The sequence below is a fragment of the Gallinula chloropus genome (assembly GCF_964237585.1).
Source record: "Gallinula chloropus genome assembly, chromosome: 17".
Classification (NCBI taxonomy): domain Eukaryota; kingdom Metazoa; phylum Chordata; class Aves; order Gruiformes; family Rallidae; genus Gallinula; species Gallinula chloropus.
In genome coordinates, this window is record NC_140102.1 from 7,949,100 (window position 1) to 7,971,080 (window position 21,981).

At 42.4% G+C, this 21,981-nt stretch overlaps 1 protein-coding gene across 1 annotated transcript in view; it reads right to left on the reverse strand.

The window, feature by feature from the left end:
- GNB1L (G protein subunit beta 1 like) overlaps positions 1-11,598 on the reverse strand; it is a gene marked incomplete at its 3' end in the record, with an annotated part of 42,796 nt that extends 31,198 nt beyond the window's left edge. Inside the window, exon 1 of the mRNA XM_084271817.1 lies at positions 11,491-11,598. The remainder of the gene's footprint in view (positions 1-11,490) is intronic.
- Between the last annotated feature and the right edge of the window lie 10,383 nt (positions 11,599-21,981).

Sequence of the window (21,981 nt, forward strand, 5' to 3'; positions counted from 1 at the left end):
TCCGGAAGAAATGGCATAATATTTTAAAAGCACTTCCTGAAATAACTAGACTTCCTAGAATTACTAGTTAAAATCCCAGAGGAACTGCAAATGTTCTCTGTCCATCCAGGCTTAGCAGATTGCTTCCCTGCACCCCTGTGTATTTTTCAAGGAAGAACTGTAAAGGTCCTATCCACTCTACCATCAATGCTTGAGAGCTTTCATTCATTTTTATAGCAGTAAGCCCTGTAGCTTCTCAGGCTGACTTGGGCCAAAATCCTTCTAACACATCACGCTACCAGCTGTTTCTTTCCATTCCCAACTGCGTGCATTTAAGGGGGATATTTTACAGTAAAGTAGATCCTTGTCTATTTTAAGGTTACTTTGTACTATGTAGAAATGTTGGGGTCACAACAGGTTGCCTTTCGCCCTTGATTTACATTTCACGTCATTAACTTCCATGGAGTAAAACTGTTAGGGTCAAAAAGAGGCATCAATTATAAAAGCATATGCACACAATGTAATCTCAAAAGAAAAAAGAAACCAGACCACACCAGAAGGAACAGAAAGAAATATATCTTTGTTGCAGCAGCATGAGCCTCCTAAGCACTGAGGAGACAGAGCTGAAACCTCCCCAAGACTGAACACAGTATTGCTGCGAGGTAATCACAGCTCTCTGCTTTGGTCTTGTTTCTGCAACTACATGCCCAAGTATACCAGCAAGGATCTACCAGGACATAGGAGGCCCATCTCACACATCTCCCTGTGGTCACCCAGAAACGCCTGTCTGAAAATGGCAATGAGATGGATGGATCCCACAGCCTTCATCTACCAGTTCTGCACAAGTGTGGAAAGGAAGATTAGGCCCTGTGTCCAAGTCCAGTCCTTGCAGGAGGCAATGAGATGTGGTTTTCAAGAAACTGCTAACAAACTAACACTGCAAAGCAGAGTTTAGAATGTTTTATAAAAATGTACTTCTGCAGTTTCCTCAGTTCCCACTAAGGTCCAAAATACTTACACACATCAATAATTACACAAAGGTAGCACCACTAAGCTAACACTGATTTTAAAGAGACTACTCACATAATGAAGATGTTCACATGCATCTGCAATAGCCATGGAGCATTAACCTAGCAACTGGCTTTAGCTCGCTCAAACACAAAAGTTTTCATAATAATGTATTTTGTATAAAACCAGATTATCGCTTAACCTGCAAGGTCTTTGGTATGTTCCTTTTTTAAGTCTACAAGTACTGGTTTCAGGGAAGAAGTCTGTGCCAAAGTATATTATACCTACTATGGCAATAAATTCTTCATGGATGAGGTTTTATACATAAATTACCTTCATTTGCAGTCTCTGAATGCTCTTCTAAATTTTATGGGACAATATGAATTATGAACACCCATGTATTTCTTGTAGGTATAATGTGAGACAGATTTTTTTCTACTGTATGCAAAAGACTATGCAAGTCAGTTGTACTTGACACCTCTCCTCCCACCTGTGTTGAATAAATGCGATAGTCAATTGCTTATGAAATGTGTACAGCCTGCTATAAAGATATGTATGCATGAATTATGTCTAACTAGGATTAAATACGAATCACATGGTTAAACAAAAGCATTAAAAATATCTAAAAGATTTTTCCTGAACCATATAAACTGAGATTTCTTAATCTGTTATTTCTTGGTTTAGTTATCGGTACATTTATGGTTTGGCAAAATAACTCTTTTTAAAGAAATTGTACATTTAAAGTGCACATTTTATATTTAATTGAAGCTACCATTGTAATCTTTACAAAAATTGGCTGGATTTCAGTGGCTGGGCTTTAGGTATTTTGCTGGTTCTGCTGGATTTTTAAAACCCTAGAGATGTGGGACTGGAATGAGTCTGTTCACTGTTATTATTAGTCGCTATTAAATACTGTTGGTGACCCACTGGAACCTAAATCCTAGCCATACTTCATATATCTGTTGAACACTGGGTGCTTTGGACTCCGTTCATACACAACACTTGCCTCAGAAGCGAAGTTCCAGGTTTCCACAGGAAGGTGAACTGGCAAACTGTACCCAGACCCTAATTCTGCAAACTGCTCTAGCCCCGGTATCAGAATCAGCTTAGTAGTTTCAAAGGCTTCACAACAACAGGTCCAGCTATTTTTCTGCAAAAACACTCTTGGTCTGCTGCATTAAACAGCAACAACCCTTCAAAATGCACCTACTCACAGCCATTGAAACCAAGAGGCAAAACAGCAGGAGTGGTAGAGATGGTATGGGAATGCTTGCCTTGCTCCCACAACAGTGGGGGAAGGATCAGGCATGAAGGCTCATCAACAAGATCAGACAAAAGAGAAAACACTGAATCATATTAAAGTAATTACCAGAAAATAAGACTTCTGTAAAATAGTTGCAATCAGCTAGTTCAAGCCTTCAGGCTCAGTCTTGTATTGGCTGCATGTAGCGGCACCACCCCAGGAGGCGCTCCAGGAAGAACGGGTGACTCAGAGTCACAGTTCCTCCCTGGCTCCCTTACTCTTGCATGGGAGAACAAATAATTTCACCCTGTCCTGAATGCAGTGTACACCCATGTTACTCCTAACTAGCTTGATAGTGCAAAAATACATGGCCCTACTCTCACTCTGCTTGCCCTACTTATATGGTAGTTAAGGAAAGACCAGGCATGAAGACCCCATTATCTCTTCACCCCATTGTCTCTCCTCTCCTATCTCCCCACACCTCGAAACTGCTGTCTGAAGCAGCTACATGGGACACATTTACTGCCCACTCCTGCCCTGAGGTGCTGCTATGGACAGGAATAACCTAGCACGGAGATAGTATCAGTATGAAAGAGAAGAGAATCCTAGTTAGGAAGAACACGTATCATCACTAGATAATGATAACTACATTTAATGGGCACAAGCATGAAGGAATGAATTTCAGTGATTCTCCCTTTATTTGAAATAATAATAATAATAAAAAAGGTGTTATTATAAAAAAGCCCAATTACATTGTCAGGCACTACACAATATTTATGGCATAAAAATCACTATAATTAAATGCTAAGTGCTGATTTCAATTATTTAGCAGTGGAGCAATAAAATAAGCAAGCGCCTTTAAAATGTTATTTTCACAGAGTAAGTCCAGAATACAAAAGAAGCTAAAAAATGATCTGTCAGGACCTTAGACGTCCCATAGCAAGACATGAGATTTAATGCACAAGAATTCTCAGGCCCAGCATTGCAATTAAGCTCTGCATCCCTCAGACTCACTTTTCTTCTGCAAGCTTACAGTGGAGCTAGTATGTGTGAAAAGAGTGAATTCCTGCTCTGACTGGGTTAGAGTTACCATGTCACCTTAAAACTAGTCATTGGGGAAAAACAAAAGCTTACATAGAGACTAAAAATATTAAAGATCTGAAGCAGTGAGGTAGTTCAGTCCACAGTGGCCATGTCTGCACACGCCTCTCCACTGAAGGGCCAGGACTGTGTTAAGTAGTGTTGGAAAACCTTGCAAGATTATATTAAAAAAAATTTAATTGGAAAATTAGTTTAAAAATTAGTTCTCACCTTTAGTGAGCGATATAATCCAAAACATAGGAAATAAAGGATAGTCCCAGTAGATATTCTCAACATGTTACCTGTCACAGAGCCGGGGGAAAGTCTGCAATATTAAGTATTACTAATTCAATATTTGGGCTAAATAGCAGCCATGGACAAATGGTGATAAAAACATCCAGTGAGCAGGAGTGAAGCCATGGTAAACCAGATGCTGTACTGACAGGATGGAGTGCACAATGTCCCAAACAGTGAAACTTCTGTTAGCCAGTGGAGAGGAAGTGGTCATGTTCCATTCATGTTTCTCACAAATTTTTGGTTTTATAGGTAGATTTTCTGGTAAACAAAAACTGAGCTGGAAATGTCCAGTTCAAACTAAATGTCCTGTAAAGTAAATACAGCTGATTATTCTTCACTTCCTTACATGCTTCTCCTTTACCAAGAACAAAACAAAACTTGTCGAAGAACACATTTCAAAGGAAGACTAATGACCATACCCAACACCACAGCTCCATTTTTTAGTATAAATATAAAACCCCAAAAGTCTTCCAATAGTTTCAGTGATTGGGAGGGAGTGGGTGGAATGATGTATTAAACGGTAATGGAGGAAGTACATATGCCAACTGGAAAAATGGACTATAAAAAAAGCTTTTCTTACACAAACACAAGAGGAAGTAACCAACACCCTCAATTGTTGAAGTGAAAGGTGGGGGCCTAAACACACAACTAGGAAAAAAAAGAAAGTAAAAATGAAAAAACTCCTGAATGTTTCATATGTTCCTGATTACTCTCAAATCTGCGAGCCTTGTTTGATAATGTCAAACTGTTACCAACAGCAGACCTGGCAAATCCCATACAAAGAGCCGAAATAGTGTATAAAAGTACCAGGCTAGAGACCTTTCTGCAGTTAAGGCTGTCTTATCACTTATTTCTGTGGCACCGTCCTATGGACTTGGTCTCCCTCTCTGCAACCTACTGCAGGTTGGGTGGTGAGCCCTCTGCACATGGGACAAGGGATCAAAGTGCAAAAGGAAGGACACCATGCTGCTTTGCAGGAAAAGTGTGTGCCACCACAGCAAGCCACTTCTGCCTCTACTAACCAGCTGCACACCAGGAACACATCCCCTCCAGTCACAAGTCAACATGCTCAACCAGTGGGAACCAATGTGGCATCATCCCATATGTCAGAGAACGAAAGATTCAAAGCATCTAACACATTTGCAAGGATTCAAAGTACAGCTTCAGAAGGTCAAACAGGTCCACCACAGAAAACGTATTAGAGCAGACAGGTAAATACTGGCAGGCCAGACATGCAAATTATAACTAGGCAGCCTGAGGATAAAGGATGCAGACAGTGAAGTTGGCTGAATTGATTATACCTCCTCCAGTCAGACTGCTGCACGGACCTCTGCACTGGGTAACATAACACCCAGTTGGAATCAGCCATCACTGATACAAGCTCATACAATTCCATGACCCAGGCAGCAGTCCCATACACCAAGTATTCTGATCCCTAGCAGACATAAGAGTTTTACAACTAAAACAGAATTCCCATGATCATCTACAGCTACTTCAGTAGTCTCATGTTTTTCCATTACCTGTGAAAAAAATATTGGCTAATGGCATTTAGCAGAATCATAACCTTCTGGTTATAGAGCTTCTTCAACTTGTCAGCAACTATTTTGCAAGTGCAATGGAGCCAGGTCAGAACACAGATAGATTCTACTAATCTTTGCAAAACTCTTCCTTCCCCAGCCAGCCACTGTATAGAAGGCCATAAAACTGACCTCAAATTAGGTAAAGGGTTGGCTTTGTAACAGATTTTTAGCTTCAAGGTCATTTAGCTTTCTAAAGATTCTTAAATGGTTTTAAACATCTGCCACTGATAAATGACTACAAATTAAAACCAGAGAAGACACCACAAAATATTCAAGTTGAAGCCAATAGGCCACATTCTCTCTTGTCCTCATTTCCTGTTTTTTGGCTGGGATAGAGTTAATTTTCACAAGAAGCTGGGAGGGGACACAGCCAGGACAGCTGAACCAAACTAGCCAAAGGGCATCATGCTAAGTACATAAGGGAGAAAGATGGCCAGGGAGGAGGGATTCCTGCTCAGGAACAGGCTGGACATTGGTTTCTGGGTGGTGAGCAAATTGCATCCTGTATCACTCACTTTGTATATTCTTTTCTTAGTACTGCTGCTATCTTCCTCTTCCTTTGCTGTTCTATTTAAACTGTCTTGTCCCAGCCCATCAGTTTTGGTTTTTTTCCTTCTGATTCTCCTCCCCATCTCACCAGTTGTGTGGGGGAGTGAGAGTGGCCACTGGTACTTAGTTGGTGGCTGGTGCTAAACCTCAACACTGTAACAGGTCAAGTTGTTTTAGAATTTTTGAAAACAACAACTAGAAACACACTAAACACAGACACCTAGCAATCTGGGATAAAATTGCACTCTTCTTCCTCTGCTGCTTACTTAGCATTGTTTTGCCCATGACACAAAACCAGCAAGCTTTGGCATAGCTTAGCACACCAGAAGAGTCACTACAGAAGAAATCAATCTGCTTTGCCCCTGGTATTAAAGGTCAATGCAAACCAGATCACAATAGGCAGTTCTTGAATATGTTTTCTTTATTCTGCAGAACATAAAAAGTTTTGTGATAGGCCAATCTCCCTCCTGATTTCAAATTGAGAACTCATGGCTTTACAGAGGTTTGCACAGACATGGCTCTGAGCAGCCTCAATCCTAGATAGCTCCTATTCTCCCACATTTATGTCTCTGCTCGCTTTATCACTTTGTCTCATTGTTTTGTGTGGGTTTGGGGGAATTCACATTAAGCCTGCCCGTGGGTCTTCTGCACAGCTCACTCTGTGTACGCTTAAAATCTTTGATATATCTTGTTTGCAGCTCTACTTCTCCCACCTCCTAACATTGTTAGGACTTTTTTTCCCTTCAGTCTCACTACTTTCTCTGGCAAAACTGGCACTGTAGAATCCCAACAAATTCCTCACAATTTATTTATATGTGTAGAGTGGCATGCAATTCTACAATGTGAATTGAAAAAGGTCCTCAAATGATTACACAATTCCCCTGTTTCTAGTTCTCAAGAAGCTATTTTCTAGATATTCAAACTCAAATCTCGATGATAGAAACTTGCATTTTAAGGAGAGGTAAAAAGAAATTTCTCACCATCTGAGCAAGTCAAGGTTTGCTTCTGGATATGTATTACAGTATCTTTTTTTGTATCACACCTACTATACTAAATATACAAAACACTTGAACAAGTGATAGTTTTGTCAGCCACCAGCTAATCAAATGAAAAATTATTAGGCTTAGGAAAATAATAAAAGCAGAAGCCAGCTGTGCATTTGTTGGATGAAAATCCCAGTGTCTCCCATGTTAGCTCATGTGCATTTCAATTTCTGGGAAGAAAATAATGGGAGTTTCTCCACCCTTTCTCATGTGAGCCATAAAACAGATTTATTACCTAGGATATATTCTGTGTTTTCTCCTGAGGAAAAAAGAAAGTGGTGGAACAAGTTCATTTTTTTCCCTTCTACAACTAGGATTTTCTTTATAATAAACACAGAGCTTAATTTTGGTATCATATGGCCCTTCTATTTAATGCTCTGGTCACACTTTTTACCTTGCTAAATCTTGAATTGTAGCACTTTCATTTCAGTGGGGAATTACAGCTGCTCCAGCTGTCTTAGTGCGAAAAGTCTGTCCTAAGATTCCTATCTGGTATGTTTTAAAGCAGAATCCTTCCCTCCCCTAAGTCAAAGATATTTAGCCTCTACTGAAAAATTCTGGAATACCTAAGAAAATAAAAAACAAAAAAACACAGAACCTCCTCCCAAATGGCAAAACAGTCTATGTTTCTTTCCAAATAGTTCTTGCTCAGAATTACCTTACACCCAGCAGTCACCCATTAGCTCTGGGAAACTTACGCAGCAAACTCAGAGGTTTAGGACAGGGTTGCATTTCAACTGGGAGGGTTTTCCTGGACAAATTACTACCTTTTGACTGCAGCACTCACCTTCTGACCTTTAAAAAATAAATCACGAAAGACAAAATTTGCTGACTAAAAGATTTTTTTCTCCTAAGACTCCTAATTTGCTTACAGTATGATATTATAATTCTGAAGACCTGTGCTGGTAAATCCATTTAGAGAAAAGGTGGTTTTCCCCTACAACTTTCACTTTTGAGATGTAGAAGAGACCGATTTATATTTTAAATGCTTCTGAATCATGACATAGCCTGGACTCTATGGTTTAGTGGTCTGGAAACAATATATGCCTCTTCAGTTGACATCCAGCAATACCATTTTTAAAGTAAATCTCTTGACTCTAATATTTGTAGCCTAAATGTGGTCAACAAGCTACTCTTGATAACTAACACCTACTGTTTAATGAGTCACTTTTCTCAATATGGCAAACCTGACATCTCTCAAAGTTCCAGTTCTTTCAAATAATTATATGACATGAGTGTTTATACAAAGTCACACATGCCACTGAAATAATTTTTGAAGCAACAAACTACGCCCTCATTAGCTGCATATAATTAAAAAGTACCATGGGAAGTGGATTCATTACGGTTGTGGAATTACTTTTGTTGCTTATGAACAACAACAAAACAAAAATCTATTTTTTATCATACAACTTCCAAAAGGAACCTAGTTTACTTGGGCAGAAATTGTGCAGGATTTTTGTAATTTCTTTCTCATTGCTTTGTGATCACTTTTACTGCTCCACAGAGACCACACATAGCTAAAGTAGTTTTCAAGTTATTATTAAACCAAAAACCTTCACTTGTACTACCAAGTATTCTAGTGCAGTCAAAGTGCATTCTTACAAAGAAAGCATAAATCCATCCAAACAGATTTTTCTGGGATCAAAACAGTACTACTGCAGCTAAACTTGCCTTTTTTCTTTATGAAGATATACACACAAACATGCAATATTGTGCCGAGGCTTCAAGTTTGCACGAAAGGAATGTATCAGCACAAAAACTCAGAAGAGGTGTCCCAAAAAGAATGTTCAACCCTTTTTTTTAACCATTACTAAGTTCATCTTCACAATGCTAGAAATCTCACTGAAATACATCTACAATCCTACATAGCTACAATGAAACTTTATTACAGAAGACTAGTCAGAGTAGCTATTTTCCACACTGAAGACAGTGCTTCATAAAATATAATTTTGAAAAATCAGAATCTTCAGCATTCAACCTCCCATATAAGCTAATTAGTAATGACTGATTTACAGTTCTTACTGTTACAAGTAAATAGCATGTTGTTACTGCTGAGCTTGCAGAGAAATAGTACTCAAAAATGAAAGCTATGCAAAACCAAAGTGTAATATAGGCTGGTGCACTGCATGAGAGAGAGCCAGAAAATTGTCTCTCTCTATTGTAAGGACATATATGGGTCAGTAGTTAAATGTTTCATTGCAAAAAGACACAGTTTTCTAAATGGTCAGCAGGGTCACAAAAAGTGTAACATACTTAGTCACCAGATCTGCTCTCTAATATGTTACTATTCTAATATTGCAATTCTAATACTTAAAAATAAATCCTTACATCAATTAACCAAAACCAAACTATTTATCTGATATTAGAAACTGGCATCTATTCCAGTGCATCCACCAACATAATTTCCATCTGCAGACGCTTTATAACTGATGATGACACACCTGAGCCAGAGCAGAGTTAGATTCCATGATCACAAGGATATTTTTACAGAAAGAAAAAAGTCTAGTTTCCTTGTAATTCAATAAAAGTTAGTACGAATCATTAAATAAAATGAAGTTACTCCTGTAGTTTCTTTCAAATGTAGCAATTTGGTAAAAAAAAAAAAAAAAGAAAAGAAAAAAAAAGTGCTCTATGGTCCATATAACTTATACAGACAGGACAAATTATTAATGAAATGCTTCTCAGTCACTGAGTCCTCTCTAAAAGCCGCACAGAAATGCTACTAATATCAGGGGTTGGTGGAAGGAGCTTTGGAAGAATGACAGGTTACAAAGAGACTGTGTGGAGAAGTGCTTTTCAAAATAATTACCAGCAAAAGTGTCTAAGTAACGAACAGATTTCTGTGTCCTCCATTTTTTCCAGAGCACACACCATGCCTGGTTTTTTTACCTTGTTCATTTCAAAATGAAGCTACTGAGTCTGAACATTAGATTATCTTCTACTGTGAAGTGGCATATAAAGGAGTTGTGTAAGGCATTTTCTTAATTACAACCAACCAGTGGTATAAAGAAGAAAAACATACAATAATGGAATCCAAACGTCAGATACCAGTATGCAAGTGTCATCCAAACACTGCAAGATTACATTCAGAACGTCAGCTAAGTCGAGCAAACAAAGCACCCATGCTGAAAATATCTGTAACACAGATCACACCTCACATATGTGCTATAATACCTCGCTGCAGAATCAGACCGCCAGTAGAGGGAGGAAAAGCAAGTAAATCCTGCTGCCCAAAGCCCGAAAACACCAGTTCTCACTGACAGAGCAGCACGCGCAGGTTATGTACTATGCGAGGACAAATGAACACTGTTGGTCTTCTTACCCCTTCAATGAATCAATCTCTTAAAAATCCATTAAGACAAATATTCCTTAATTTTTTGATACTAATCAAAGTAAAAACATAAGGACTTGAGTTAATCAGTTGAAATAAGGCTAGTTTTGTAGATTTATGTAGGCTATATCTGAATAGAATTTTGCATTACAAAATGACAGTGTATTAATTATACTGTTACAGGATTACTCTGGATGGAAGGGACCTCAGGAGGTCTGCAATCTCATCTCAAGCTCAAAGCAGGGTTCACTACGAGACCAGACCTGGTTGGTCAGAGCTCTATCCAGTTGATAAGCACAATATTATTTTTCCATATCACTATATTACATGTATTATTAACAAAACAATGCTTTCATTTTCTAAATGCTTTTAACCGAAAGTTATTAAAGTACTTTTAAGTCGTCCTGAGGACTGCCATTACAATTTTGTGCATGGCAGGGGTAAAGCACAGAGCAAGCACCAACCCACCTGAGGTCGTACTCTCCATGGACAAAACTGGCTTCAAAACTCAGTAGGCACAGTTCCCTGCCTCACCTTGATGTGCTCAAGTGTTGTTTACACAAGCTGGCTCGCTACTGACTACTTTTAAATACCTTAAAAACACTCACTTCTGTTAGTCCTAAAAGCAGAGCACTGGAATTATTATGAAGAGCTGTAAAACTCACTATATCAGAACTGTAAGCTCCATTACAGCTAGGCTTGGTATTTATGGCTCACTGATATTAAATATTTCATCGGGTGTATTCTGAACTCGTTAGCATTACAGCTGCCAGAGCAGACCTCGCACGGAGACTCTCCAGACAAACTGCCTCAGAGCAGCTGAGCTGCAATTAATGAGATGCAGACGCTAATCAAAACATTACTGTTCTGCGGTAGAGGCCACATCTCCCTCAAGCATTCGTCCCGGCCTGGGTGTCTTCCCACCCTGCTCGTTCCTCTGGCCGGCACAAACTCCGCGTACGCCTTCGGCTACCGTTAACCGACGCGGCCATCCCGGACGGGACAAGCTGCCTTCCCGCCCAAGGCGGTCCCGCCCTCCGTCACCCCTGAGGGGAGGCGCGAGGCGGGCGACGGATAACGGTCCACTCGGCGCGCGCTCCGCGCGGGCTCTGCCCTCTGCCCCGCACGCGGCAGGCTGAGGCACACCGCTGCTCCAGTGTTGCCGTGGCGACGCCCCCGCGCAGGCGCACACCAACCCCCGCCCGCCCCGCGAGCGCCGCGCGGCCTGAGAGGCGGCGCCGCGTTGGTGACAGGGGCGTTCTCTCCGCTGCGCTGCCGCCGCCGCCGAGCGTTGCCGGCGTGTCCCCAGCGGCCGAGCCGGGAATCCTCCGTGGCGGTGGGGACGCAGACCGGCCTCCCCCACCCCCCGCCGTCTCTCACCTAGCGCCGCTCCGCCCGGGGAAGGGAGAAAGCGTGACAGCGATAACTCGGCGATCCTCCCCCGTAAGGAAGGCTGCCTCCCAGGAACCAGGCAAAAGCAGAGAAGCGCCGAGCGCCAGGGTGATGCTTGCCGCCCGCCCATGACGTCACGGGGAAGCGAAGCGGCGCGCATGCGTCGGCCGCGGCCGGCGGTTCATTAGGAGGCTTGCGGGCAGCACGCGCCGGCGGCCGGTGGGCCCTTGCCGGCTCCCGAATAGGTACGGGGGCTTCCGGCCGGTAAGGGAGGCCCGCGGTGCCGGCAGCGGCACCGCCACTCTGCGGGGCCCGCGGCGGCGGGCGGCTCTGTGCCCGTCCGCTCTCGGGGCCGGGAGGACTCGCCGGGAGGCAGGGCCGGGCTGGACCCGAAACGTGTCACCGTCTTGCCGAGGCGGACACGAGCGCCGGGACGTGCGAAGGACACGATCTGATGGAGCAGGGTTGTGGCGCTGCCGAGGAGCCAGGGCGGCCTTGGCCGGGGTGCGGGTGTCAGGCCGTTACTGCCATCGAGCGTGCGTCGAGTCAGCTCGTGACACGCGTGATGCAAAGTCTGATCAGCGAGCTGCGTGCCAGTCAGCGGTTCAGGCCCCCTCCCACCCTGCTTCCACAGCACACGTTTGCCGGGAGCTCTGCAGAGCTTGGGGTTATGGTGTGCCCGAATTAATTTACCTCTTACGGCAACTGCTGACAATCTGGGTTTGCTCCGGGGTGAACAGACCAAAGCCTTCTGGTGCAGCACAGCCACATGTAGCTTTCCAGATGCTGTCTTCCAGAGCAGCGTCTTTAGAGAAGAAAGTTGCCTCCTGAAATGGTTCCAAGTGGAAGTTAATGGTTAGGTGTCATAATTGGACTAAATCAGGCAGGAGTTAAATAACCAAGTATGCATCGTTGCTACCAGAACAAAAATGCTGTTGTGTGAGGTTGGAACATACCCTGCTAACATAACCATCCACCCTCAGACAGGTGATGGCAAGCTCAGCGCAGGCATGTACACATGACAGCACTGCAGCTGGCAGCATAGGCTCCCTCCTTAAGCACCCCCTTTAGCTTTCCAGCTACACCAAGACTTGCTCAAGGAAAGTAAGAGTTTCCTCTTTTATGTAGCTTCTCAGAAGGTTATGCTACTGGAATGCCAGCTAGAAAGACTGATAGCTCCTAAAATGAATGCTTTTCAGTTTTGTGATTTTTACTAAGGGAGACAAAGAGTCTTTCAAAGTTAAACTACAGTACCACAATGCTGTTAAATAAACGCTGTTCTGTTTCCCTTGTATTGATACAAACAAAGGCATTGAGATTTTTTTTGTGAGTTTGTGAAGGTAAATCTGAGGCTTGCTTTTCTACTCAAATTGTGTCAAACCTCTCATCAGTAGGAACACAGATTCCTGAATCCTTGCTCTAAAGGGCTGTTGAATGGATTTCCGTGGTTATGAAAACTCAGTACTCAGAGGAGTCTGCATCTCATTATTAGGAATGTCCTAAGCACTGATAAATACCTTCAGTATTGTATAATGCACACATAGAGCCCCGTATTTCCCTACACGTTTTGCTGAAATGACCTGAATTAAGAGATTTAGAGCAGCAGATCATTGCTATAAAATGCTATGCATAATGAAACCACATGTGCAGTATACTTTCAGGTCTTTAATTTGTTAGAAGCTAAATGTTTATTAGAATATGGTATGGTTAACATTCCCTACAGTCAGCTTGAAAATTAAATATCCCTTTCGCAACATAATGATAATGAGTTATATGGGAAGATAAGGTGGTACCAGAATTCAGCAATGACAGAATCCAATTAATTTAACATAAATTAACCCAAGAGCAAATTTATTACAGTTGGATGCAATTTGTAATTGAAAGTTCCATTACAGTGCACGTTTTCACACGTTCTCTCCCGTCAGTAAGATCTGGAAAGAGCAGCTTCTCCATTTTGAAGAGCAGTGATGTACTTGTCACTGATAACTCTTCCCTTATGTGTTTGCTACAAGGGACCTGAGGGACCAGCAGCCCAGTTGTGCACCAAGGGCTGTGCTCTAGTGCTTTCTCACAGGGTGCTGTGACTGAGGCTTAAACAGAAACTGGGCTTCATTTTCTTTGGCTGCTTTGCTGGGCTGCCCCTGCCTTGTTACTTGTTCATCCTTCTTCCTATTTTTCACTCTTCTAGGGGATGACCCCCTCTTCTTTTTTGGGAGGGAGGGGTAAAATCAGCCCTCTAGTCAAATAAACCTTTCAACCTTGTATCTACAAAATAAACACTTTTATTGTGGACAGTCCAAGCTCCTTAGGTAAAGCTTTAGGTCTCAAATCCAAAAGATACACTGTGTCCTTTTAATAATTTCATAGTGGAAACCCTTTATTTGCCCATTCCTGTGGTGTTATGGAGGTTTGCAATGATTCTGGTTTAGGTTTCGGGATTAGGTGAAACCAGAGTGCCTTAAACCTCTTTAGAGGTTTGGGATTAGGTCTGCATCAGGCCTAATATAGCCTTTCTGTGCAAAGCTAAATTAAATGGCAGGAATATTTGTTGTGCACTGATTCACAGGTGTTTGGCAAAAAACCAGAAAGCATAAAGGAACCACTGGAAGAATCATGAAGGCAAAGCCATCGAAACATGAGTATTAGCTAAGTACTGCAGTATCACTTGCAACTGTGGGGTCTTTCAGACTGCTTCTAAGTGATTTTAAGCATGGATATCATTTTTAAGTGTCTCTCTCACATGAATGTGAGTAAATTGAAGATCTTTCGTTCAAATGGACCATGGATTTTTATTTGGGTATCACATTATGGTAATTGCTGCTTGTTTTATAGCAAATGTATATTAAAGTTCGTCAAACAGCTGATATCACTGAAGCTCTATTGTTTTAACTGTACACATAAATTCTACTCCTTCTCTGGGGTATGCAGTTGCCTGATGGAATATGCTAGGTCACAAGGAGAAAAGCACAACAGATTTATGCCTATTATTAAAACACCACCATGCCTGGCTCAGGAGGCAGAGACACTTGCCATAGACTAATTGGAGGAGATAGTTTTGTTGTGTAGGCTGTCTACTGCGAGGCTTTTCAGCACTTTTCACTAGCTTTGTCTCTAGTAGGGATATTTTTCCTCCATGAGCTCAGCTCCATAGTTTGTAATACTGGTGGGGCCTGACTGACTGGCCGTACCCCTGTGGTACTGTCTGAGGTGAGCAGATTTCATCAAGCAGAATGAATGCTGTAGTCTCAGGATCTCTGGAGACTATGGCAGTTGGTTCAGCTGCATTTGTAGGGAAGACCTGAGCTTCAGATGCCTCGTTCTGTGATGCTTTGCCCTGGTATCAAAAGGAGATGGATAATGTGGTTATGGGGACATGATACAGAGAGCCCTGTGGGTTAGTTCCTACAGCTGTCCAAAGTTGGTTACTACTTGAACATAACTATCTCCTTGTACCAAAGCATTCCCTGCACTGATTATGTTCCTGTCAGCCCTCTCTTTAAAAAAACAAAAAAAGTTCATTTTGAATGCATTTCTCTCCCCAGATAGACAGATTATTTAGAGTCTACTCCACCTCAGAATTACTGGTCTTCTCTGAAGTTTATTTTTTTTCACTAATCAGTCCTCTTGGAGACAAGCTTTTTTTTTGCATTTCTATGGCAAGTATTTAGATCAACAAGGAATACAGCCAGATAGTGTCTTCTCAGGTCTGTTTGCAAAAGAAAAACAGAAGCAGTTAAGACAAGTTTCAAAAGAATATGGCCCCTCTAATCAGATGAGCGTAAGAGGGAGGCTAACTAGAGGCATTTAATAATCTTAGCATCTGTATAAAACATTATTTATGGCTTAAAAGCTACACAAGGCTTGACTTTTAAATGTAAGTTCTTTTCCTCCTTAATGGTTCATGTAAGGGAGAATGAGAGAGAATGTACCAGTCAAGGACAAAATCATAAAATAATGAGCAGAAGAATAATGAAATCAAAGTATTAGGGGCCAAAGGAGGCTCAGTGGGAGTTCGTCTTTATACATGATTGATCTGAACTTGAAAGCAAAAAAAAAGAAAAAATAAAAAGACTCCTCAACCTTAAATGAGATGGTTATTTGAGCATAAATAACAGTCTCATGTCAAATATGCTGCATTTTCCAATGGAGTCTTTTCACTACAAAACCACAACATTCTCAGCCCTAATCTCCTCAGATAAAACAATACGGCTGGTGGCTCTGAATCAGCACTTTGAAACCAACCTTTGAAACTAGCAACACATTCAGGGTGAAGAGAAATAGAGGAGACAAAGAGCTGCTGTTTATAGAGCTTTGCAGAGTCAGGCCCCACCTTGCTTGCTTGGAAACATGCTGTAACACCGAGAATTGTTTTTCTGTCTGGATGGGAAGTCCCGCTCCCTGCAGCCACCTCAGGGGACTGGGGCTATTGATGTATCCCTGTGTTTAGTCCCACACCAGGCTTAGCCGTCACTGAACTCTGGAGCAGTGAAACATCACAATCCTCTTGGACGTTTCAGCTGTGGATTATTTCACTTTTCAAAATAACAAAGGGCTTTGACCAGAAATCTGAAGGGTTCTTGCATGTTGGGAGCTTGTGAAAGGTGGTGGGTGATTCTGGGCAAAGAGAGGGGGAAAGGGTGCATGACAATGTCAGAGACTTGCTCAGCCTGGGGAGGAAGGGTGCGGCAAGAACAAACAGCTGGGCTCTCCATGCCAAAACAAGCCCTTGTCCTTTCCTAAGCCATTTGCAGGGGCATGGGATGTGCTGACTCTAGCAATCATCCAAGGAGCTTCACGACAGATGCAAGGCAGGAGCATGGGACCAGGAAAGGAGGGGGTCTGGGAGGCAGAGTGATCACACTAGAAGAGACCTGCCCTGACCGGTGGCACTTGCTCAGGAACAGGCCAGCCAGGACACAAAGGTTTCCATCCAGCAAGTGACACCTCACCTTCAGCAGGAAGCTCATTTCCCTCCACAGCCAGTGAGGAAAAACAGGCTCCTAACTACATGGGAACATCCCCTCTACCTTTTTTCTGATTTCACTGTTTCCTAGCAAAACACAAACAAGTTTTGAAATCCAGAGATGCTATCCCATGAGAAGTGGAAGAGGAATGTGGTCTCAGGACATACCCCAGTACTGCTATGCTCTGACTGGGAAGCCCTTGCACTGGCGGCGGGGATGTTACACAGCAGTGAGACCTGGAACAGGACCCCATGGAGAAACACTGTGGCATTCTCATTTTCATGTGGGTGTTAGGGGCACTGCCTTGTAGCTCAGGGAAGTTTCTGATGATCTTTCTGAGCCCTTCTCAAAAAAAAAAAAAAAAAAAAAAAGAACTGGGCATTGTTCTGCTCAAAGGGATCATTGGAAAATGGCCTTTGGACACGGTCTGGCAGCATCAGCTGCACAACCACCCCACCAGTGCTACTCTTGCAGCAAAGCTCTTGAGGCAGAGCCCAGATGAGAGATGCTGACAGGATGCCAAATCTAAGCCCTCTGGAACTAGGCAGAAAAGAGGACCAAGGGGCAAACTGATATGTGGGTCCAGCTGCAAATGCCCATGCTTTTGTTCACTCTGAACAAAAGCCTTTGATCCAAACATCCCCACTTTTTAGGGATTCCAAGCTCAAGTGAAAACACAGCAGTTTCACCCTGTGCTGAAACACAGCCTCACACCTTTGATTTTTGAGGACAGATCATTTTTCTTGAGGTGGGGCACGTGGACAGCAACAGATACCTCATGTCTGGTTCAGGCAGACCAACCAAAAGGCTTAAGTGGACACACACACTACCAGCAGCATGTGATAGGATTTAGTGCAAGGAAATCAAACTCTCTGCCCCACCTCCTGAGCTTATCCTTTAAAGACCAGTCCTGTGCTCACAGCTGGAGTTTATGTGAGTCCTGCCTTATTAATTAAGTGTAGCCAGTGCCTCTTTCCCCTAAATTCCAACAGAAGCAATTAGAAAGCAGATACTTCACACATAGCAGCTGGTTCATTTAACACCCTACCCATGCTATTTGCCCCCCTCCCCCAACCAACTCATGTCCCCCTTTTCCATCCTTTCATGTAGTGGAGAAGGAGAGTAAAGTCAAGGTGGAAAAAACAGGGGCAGCAGATAATCATCTTCATATTAAAAATCATCTAGTGTAACACTGAAAGCAGAGGAGTGTTGTTGAGACCATGCTTCTGAGCAGGGAATTCTAACATTCACCTAACAGATGGGAAAAAGAGCCTTGGCTGTCTACTGTGTCCTCCTTAAAAGGGGATCTGTATCAAAGTAGCAGCATATTTTCTTCACCACAGGCTGTTGATGTCATTAGAGCAAATCTCGTTTTTATTTAACGCTAGAGTTAAGAGTCACATAAAATTGGCACAGGTGAAGGCACCAGGCCCATTAAGTTGTGCAACGTGACTCTCTGGGAATTTTTTGAACGTTCATGCACCTCCAATTTATTTATGTTTAGGCTAGCCAGCTCCAAAGCCTCTCCTCCCTGTTTCCCAGCACAAATACAGCCTCAATCCTGCCATTAGACCTGTAAAAACCCACTCAATCCACCTAAATTTCCCCCACTCCCCGGGAAGATCCAGTTACAAGAAGGGCAGTCCTGCCCCTCTCTGTGTTACATCTATCACTGGGAGATGCTACAGAGGTTAAATTAAACCCACAGCCAAAAACACCTACCCTAACATTGAAAGTGAAATCTGCCCTTGCCAAACAAGAGTATGTTCTGCTCCCAAACACAGGTACTCAAGAGTCTGGCTCTTGATTTAAGGCAGGTAGTTCTTGTCAGAGGGAAACCAGGTTAAGAGGAATGGAGATTAATTTGCCTCTGTAAAACACTTGTGAAGCATGAAGTAACTCCAGTGTATTTGAGACAAAGGGATGCTCAACAGTCACAACATTTCTGCTCCTAGTGGGGCTGGCTTTGTTTCTTTGTTTTTGTTTAAATGCAGAAACAGAGATCAGTTCCCAAACAGGGCATCTGTTCATGACATGTTGTGAGATTTTTCTGCTAGGTGGTTTCTCACTGATCATGAAATCAGGTAGCATCACGAGGATGTTTCCAGTTATAATATGGTGAAGATTTAGTTCCAGCACTAAACTTCCCATTTCCTTCCTCAAAAAGCTAGCTGTCAGAGAGGCTTCTGTTGCAGCCATGCATCCAGATGTTTGCCATCTTTATTACAAATTTTCAGGAATCTTACAACACTTACATACTCCGCAGCCGCCTGATGAGGTGGCTATCTAATACCCACATTACAGACAGGGAGAACAAGTTAGGAGGGATTAAATGATCTACCCAGCTTCCCACAAGACAACACAGGTGTGGCTAGAAATCAAAACTCCCAACTTCCAAACTTTGCTATGTTATACTAATCTGCTTATATGCTTTGCTGTAAAAAAAAAAAAAAAAAAAGAAACAATTTCAGTAATGCATTAGTAACTCATATAGGTACTCCAAATCAAAAAGAAAGATCAGCTTATTCTAGAAACGGCTGATTAGTCAGCTGAACCTTCCCCCCTACGCCCTCCAGATCTTTCTAGAAGGAGAAAAATAAAAAGGAAGGGCATCCCTTTATAACTGCAAAGGCTTCAACTAACAAGAGCAGAAATCACATATTTTGGCAGTTAGTAGTAAACACTATTATTAAAGCTATAATAAGATCAGCTGATGTTGTATGAAATATTAGTGATGTCTGAGCACAAAATAGAGCCTCCATCTCTTTAGTTAAAATTACAAAATGATTAACAGCCCAATTAAAAACATTTTTGTTTTTGACATGATAAATTATACTTTATCTACCTATCTGTAGATATAATTGATTATTTTATCCGTTTGCTGTTGGCTGTCATTAAAAAAGACAGATACTGTGGCTTTCTGGCCTCTCTCCCGCTGAGAGAAAGAACAAATCCTGCTATTAACGACAGACAGCATCATTATGAAAAAATTCCATTTGCCACTAGGCAACATAGCAGAGTTCCAGTAATTATTGTATTAGTCAAGCCGTTGAGAAGTTCCATAAAATTGAGAGAGTTTTTAAGGAGCATTCAATGTTATTTGGCAACTTTTGTGATGTAACAATTAAAACCATGCTCCGGGCCCCAAAATGTGCAGGAGATTGCCAACATCAGATAAAACCCTAGAGGGCCCCTGACTTGCAAAGAAGAGAAAAAAAAAATAAAAATCTAACTGTTTACTTTTAGGATCAGACATTCATCAACATTTGGCTTTTGTTTCAGCCAGTGTCAGATAATACCAGCACCACGTTTTTAGTCAGCTTCTAACAAAACTCTACACAGTTTGATGTCAGGCCTCAGAGTTAGCTGGGGCCGACACCAGCCTCTCTTCAGGAGAGGGAAATCCTGTGGGAGCTGATGCAGGCACCCGGGAGCACTCATCAGTACCTTCTGGAGTGGATCATGTCAGTTCTCCACCAGCGAGCATCAGGAAATCAGTTGGGAGAAGTGCAAGTTACTCCTTCCTCTCATATCTAGGAGCTGAGCCAGGCAACACCTCAAATTGTCAGGGGTCTAGGGGAAAAAAGCAGAAGTCTTCTGTCCATGTACCTGATTAACCTGTTAAGGAACTGTTAAAAAATATTAAAAAACCCCACAGTTTAAAACTGGTAAGGAAAATTGCTACTGAACCAACTTGTGCCCAAGTTTATCATCCACCTACTTCTCTACTGAGTGGTGTTAAGGGATAATAATTTAGAGTACTAGAAATGAAGGTACAGTATCAGGCTTCTGCAGTGCAAGTTCAAGTTGGTTACAGAATGCAGACCAGGTTTAGCTTAATACAGACTACAGGAACCACTTCAAGAGCACATCTGTTCGTAAAGGAGTTAAAAAGGATTGATCACTCTTCCCAGAATAACATGTCCAAGTCAGGAAGTCTCCACATATCAAAGAACTGTGATGGGAGCAGTAGTTTCCAGAGCAGTCAAAAGGGAGCTGGGATCTGAACATGGGATGAGGAGCCAGAATAGCGCTGTTGACACTAGGAAAGGCAGGAGGCAGGCTTTAGCACTAGCATCCTGCCAGTCTCCACCTGGAACATGCTGTACCAAGTAGGACAGATAAAAAGATACACTGGGGCCTGCCATAATGTAGCCTTTCATCACACAGCTCTTGGATTGGAGATGGCTGCCAACTATTAGGGCCTGCTGACCTATTTAATAAAAAAACCCAAGCCCACAATCCTCAGCAATCACTGCTCTATCTGATTTAAATGAGTGGCACGGCACTTACAGGCCAAGGGCCAGCCACCTGTGGCACTTGGGAAGCTCTGGAACCACACATTGCACTGCCAAGGGAAGGGCAGGAGCTCAGACTTGTGAGACAGAGGGTGTGTGAAAGAAAAGCTGCTCCTCTCTCCCAGCTCTGAGTGTTATCTTGCTGCTATGGAAGGAAGGCAGGCAGGCATGCCTGAGTCCCGCTAAGCTCAGGAATCAGCAAATGCTGGAAGCTACTGCCACAGATTCCAGCACATTTAACCTCTAGTTTGGGTCTGGCAATTGCTAGGGTGTGGTGAGATGTGTTGCTATAGAGGTGTAAACCCCTCAATAACTACTTACCTGCTTTTTGGGAACAGCATTGCCTTGCAGTGCTCTTCAGCAGACCTAAAGCACATACTGTAGTGGTATTCAAGTTTCTTGCATTTGTAGCCATCATCTGAAGTGAAGCATTGTAGGGCTGCTCAGGAACCTAGGTCAGTATCTGTCAGTGTGGAGAATGGATAATTTCACCTTTTATTCTTAAATTCGATGAGCAAATTGTGCCAAATCTTCCACACACTAGACTAGTGCCAGATGAAGGCTTAAGAAGCTTTTCTAAAATATATGTTCTTTATTAGCATTAAACCTTTTATTATTGAAAGAATTACGTTACAAGATACATGCACAAAATCCATCTAAACTTAAGCAGTCATCTGAAAAAAATGCATTCCTAATATTTTTTTGTTAGTCCCTTTGGCTTACAGCTCATATGAGCCATGAGTGAGGAAGATGCAAACCCCAGAACACAGCAAAGGGAACTCAGTGATGGAAGAGGGAGAGTGAATTGACAGCATGCTGTTTGTGGGTATTGCTGAGAACCAGATGAACTCATTGGAAAAAATGATAACATTATAGTAAAAATCGAGGACTACAAAGAAGGCTAAATTCCCTGATTCAGCCAGCTCCCTTCAGACCACTCCTATAGTTCCCCTGTGAACTGCAGGAACAAGCCAGCACAATTCAACCTATTTCTACCCCTGCCTGGCTGTTCAGGCTCTCATGTGGAGGTGCTTGTATCTTCCCCCAGTTGTGTCAGCTAGCTGGTACTGCTGTTCAGCAAGTTGCCAGATGGCTAGTTCTTTAGCCAACCTGATTTCCAGATGACCACTTTTTTGTAGCAATCACTTTAATTAAAATAAAAAAATACATGCAAAAGACATGAGTTTATCACCTGTTAGCACATGCCATAGTTGTCT